This window comes from Pipistrellus kuhlii, unplaced genomic scaffold (genome assembly GCF_014108245.1).
Source record: "Pipistrellus kuhlii isolate mPipKuh1 unplaced genomic scaffold, mPipKuh1.p scaffold_m20_p_6, whole genome shotgun sequence".
Classification (NCBI taxonomy): Eukaryota; Metazoa; Chordata; class Mammalia; order Chiroptera; family Vespertilionidae; genus Pipistrellus; species Pipistrellus kuhlii.
Genome location: NW_023425562.1, coordinates 77640569 through 77644941, shown reverse-complemented (window position 1 = coordinate 77644941; position 4373 = coordinate 77640569). Strand labels below are relative to the sequence as shown.

The 4373-nt window shown below is 45.0% G+C and overlaps 1 pseudogene; it reads right to left on the bottom strand.

Moving 5' to 3' along the window:
* Nucleotides 1-1485: 1485 nt before the first annotated feature.
* Nucleotides 1486-1880, bottom strand: LOC118707749 (annotated as a pseudogene).
* Between the last annotated feature and the right edge of the window lie 2493 nt (nucleotides 1881-4373).

The following is a 4373-nucleotide window of genomic DNA, read 5'->3' as shown; positions in this document are numbered from 1 at the left end:
TTCTTTGACCTCAAATCCAGGCAGCTCTTGAAGCCGTCCTTTCAGGAAACAAAAGGAAATCGCGTCTTAGAATAAACATTTGCTAAGTGGGCTTGACTGTGCACCCCAACTTATAGTGTGTTAAGGATGGGATTCTCTGTGAGTAGGTGGGGTGCACCGAGCGATTAATATGCTTCTATGTTTACAGCTGCCCTGGCGTTCTTTCTCTAGTGTCACTTCCTGGTGCACAAGCCTGCACATGTTTTGCTGCTGGCATCCCCCTTAAAGGCAACCCTTGGCCACCAGAAACAAGCAAAAGTCAGATGCCCACCAACCAAAGGCGAGCACAACCAACATTAGTCACTTGTTTGTAAATTCAGAGTCAAAAACAAATTCAGAGGATATTTATTTAGCGCCCATTGTATGCGAGATAGTGTGTTAGTTTACTAGGGCTAAATAATCAAATATGTGCAATGAGGAGTTTATATTTTTAGGAGCAACAAACAATTTAAGAATTAAAGATAAATCAGGCTGTGGAGTGCTATCCAACAAAACTAGTTGATGAAAATGAAAATAACTGGGCAGTGGGGGAGAGGGGCAGGTAGAGAAAGCCCTCTCTGAAGACATCATATACGCACAGAAATTCATGAAGGCCAGGCCAGCGACAGGAAGTGCAAAGGTCCTGAGGTAAGGAGGGTCTTGTGTTTGAGAAAGTTTCCCAGTGTAGGGAGAGTGTGGTGAATTAGAGTATGTCTTTTTTTGTTGTTGTCAGTTTTGAATTTTATTTCATTAGCTTAAAAGGTGTATAATATGTGTTTTAAATCTTATTAAACTCGTTTATCTGAACATGTTTACATAGAGCACAGATACAGGATTTCAAGTAACTTATGGTAGAGGCCATTGTCCATCCTATATAATAAAAATGCAATATGCAAATGGTCCTTATGCTGTGAAGCATAAGGATCGACCACATAACGAGCAGATCACAGATCAGCAGGAGAGTGGGGTAGTGAGCTACAAGTGGGCAGGGGAGAGCTAGAGGAGGGGGCAGAGCAGCAAGCTATGAGGGGGGTGCAGGGGAGCAGAGAGAGCTACGGAGGGCCGGGCTGCAGGCGGAGTGCTACCGGAGGGCAGCAGCGAACTACTGGTGAGCTACTGGCACACAGATTCATGAGCAGGGCTACCAGTTTAAAAATAAGCTTCTTTCTTCCACAAAAACTGCATGGAAAGGCAAACTAATTTTCTTTTATACTGTGTAAGAGCTAGACGCAAACTTCTGATGTAAATTTATTTCATTGTCAACTCTCATGCTAAAGCTGGGATGCACAAATGTTCGTAGTTCAGATAAAAGATACAAACAGAAAGCTTCAGTTTCTCTCAGATACAAATCCGAAACCTCCATCTACGTCTCTCTCGGTAGGTAGGACGTCAGATTTGATTGTCACTTCTTCTTCTTTCCTTTCCCATTTTTACTTCCCTCTTCTTGCAGAAGGAAGAGTTTGGTCACTGCCTCCTGTGTTTTGTGTCCTTGTTTTTAGTTTAGGAATCACTTCCGCTGCCTACAATGTTACTGACTCACGTGGTGGGATTGTACAAGACATAGGCTGTTATCTTCCTGTTTGAGTTGATCCCGGACTCTGCCCCTGTACTGAGCATCAGGATTCCATTCTCTGGAGTACATTTTGTTTTTCTCAAGAAATGCGTTAAGTCCAACTGCTGAGCACACACCTTGAATCGCTGTAGCTGTAGGATTTCAACAGCCTTACTTATGGGGATTTGCCTGCCCTCCGAGATGGTCTTCTTGTTATTTAAATAAGCAGGGTATATACAAATAAACCCGTTCTGGTTGGCTGGGGACCGCACCGCAGTGCAAGCCATCTCTGCCCCTGCCCACTGGGGTGAGATCCACTTATGTCTTAACAGCAAGCAGCAGCCAGGTCATGAGGGTCTTGTATAATAGTTATAATATTAACACTTTGCGAAACAAGTGTAATATTCAAAAAAATTATGTCTTCCTATCGAGAGAGAATTCCTTCTTTTTTATGGCAGCATAGTATTCCATTGTGTAGATGTACCATAGATTTTTATATGTTGTGTTTCTTATCTTTTATGTGAAAGTAGTTTGTAAAATATCCCAGGAATGTCTTTCCAAGTGAGCTAATCATCTACAATGTGAGGCTCAATCTTTTATGAAACTGCTTTTACCATCCAAGTCTATCTTTTTTTGAAGAATTTCTGTGACATACAGCTGGTGTAGGAGGCAGCCTCTGAGATAGGCCCACAACCCCCAATATTCTCATCCTCCCAGAACCCCCACCTGTCCTATCAGGATTGGCTATGTGACCAACAGAATATATGGACATGACAGGTACCTCTTAGGTTATTGAAGCCATTGCAGCAAATCATGTGGCATTGGCTCCTCTGACATTTCTGGCACCTCTTTGCCTTGGGGCCATTTCCTGGGATTTTCTGACAGCCCGTCTTCAGCAGGTGACCACAGGAAATACATAAGTGACTCACCAATGGAGGAGGTGCCCCAAGATTCCTGGGTTGTTCCCAGGCAAGACGATCCCAGAGATGGAGGCAGACTGGCCTTTCTTCTGCTCTTTTTGGGGTGGTTTGCTAATCCTAAACAATGTCAGTATTGAGGGGGCAGGACAGCAGAGTCACTGAGGAGCCAAATGGGTAAACTCTACTGCCTACTGTGTGACCACAGCAATTACTGTCAGCATCAGGTTCCTGGCCTGAAAATTGGGGACAAATTAACATCTATCTCATATGGCTATTTGATCACCATGTGCATGGACTTGTGGGAAGCACTGAGCCCTGGGTGGCACATGGCATTCACTCTACATATTTTGGCAAATGTTAAGAGCTCATGATCAGTGAGTGTTTCGGGCCATGTGGGCAGTTAGGTACAATGAGGAAACTGAGGCAGCTTAACCACTATCACATGGGCTTATGAGGGGCGAAGCTGAGATTCAAAGTCGTCATTTCCGGTCTAGGAGCTTTTGCTAGAATTGTGATTACATTAAGGGTGTTATGGTTAGGTCCAAAGATTTGTTGTTGTTGTTAATTCTCACCCAAGAATATTTCCTTCTATTGATATTTAGAGAGAGTGGAAGGGAGGGAGGAGGAGAGAGAAACATCAATGTGAGAGAGACACATTGATTGATTGATTGATTGATTGATTGCCTCCCACAGGCATCCAACTGGGGCAAGGATCAAAAAACTGCCACCCAGATACGTGGCCCTGACTGGGAATCGACCCCACAGCCTATAGATGCATGGGCTGAAGCTCTAACCACTGGTCCACACTGGCCAGGGAAAGAGTCCAAAGATATTTTGGTCTATAAATTCACACAGAAAAAATAGTTTTCAAGGATATTTTATAAAACTTTTATAGGGCTAGATGAGGCGTGTTTTGTTCTAATTAATTTTAGTTCTGTTCTATTCATCTGTGTACATTTCCTCCTGCACTTTTATCCTCCTTTCTTCCTTCCTTTCTTCCTTTTCTCCCTTCTTCTCTCTCTCTCTCTCTCTCTCTCTCTCTCTCTCTCTCTCTCTCTCTCTCTCTCAAAGCAATAAGGGTATATAATTTAATTAATATGTTTTTAAAACAATAAATTTAAAATGTTCCCTGTGCTTGTCCCCTGAGGACATTTGACAATGTCTGGAGACGTTTTTGGTTGTCACCACGTTGGGGGAGGGGTGGCTACCGGCATCCGGTACGTAAAGGCCAGAGATGCTGCTAAAGGCCTTACAGCGCACAGCACAGTTCCCACACCAAAGGATGCTCTGTCCGCGAATGTCACTAGAAACTCTCCCCTAGAGCAGAGCCTCCTTTGTAAGGGGCTCTGCACGGCTGCTGCACAGTGGGGGTCCGGCACAGGTGGGGGGCGGGCAGTGGCTCTGGGGCCACGGGCTAAGGACTGGGAAGGGACTAATGGAAAAGAAACAAATAGATATGTATATGGAAGCCTTATTCACACCAGGCTCTGAACTAACTGCCCCACATCAATGTTATTGTTTACAAACTGATTTATCAAATGCCCTCGGGGCAACCCTGCAAAGTGGGCTCTGGGTGGTTAAGTAACTTTCCCAAGGACACACTGCAGGAAACGGGGAACTGGGGGATTCTAACACTGGCTGCCTGAGCCTCCGCTTCCTCCCGATGAAAGTCTGTGAAAATCCCTGGGATTCCCCTTGGGACAGCTTTCCAAACGGCTGCCCTTCCCCTCACAGTGGTCAGCGGGGGTCCCACGTGCTTCAGCTCTCGGGACTGCCCACGTGTTCTGATTGGTGTCCTCAGATTGTTTAGCCAATTCCATCCATGCCAAGCGGTGCCAGGACATAAATTCTTGTTGCAAAATATTGGCTCATTGGCCAGGCTC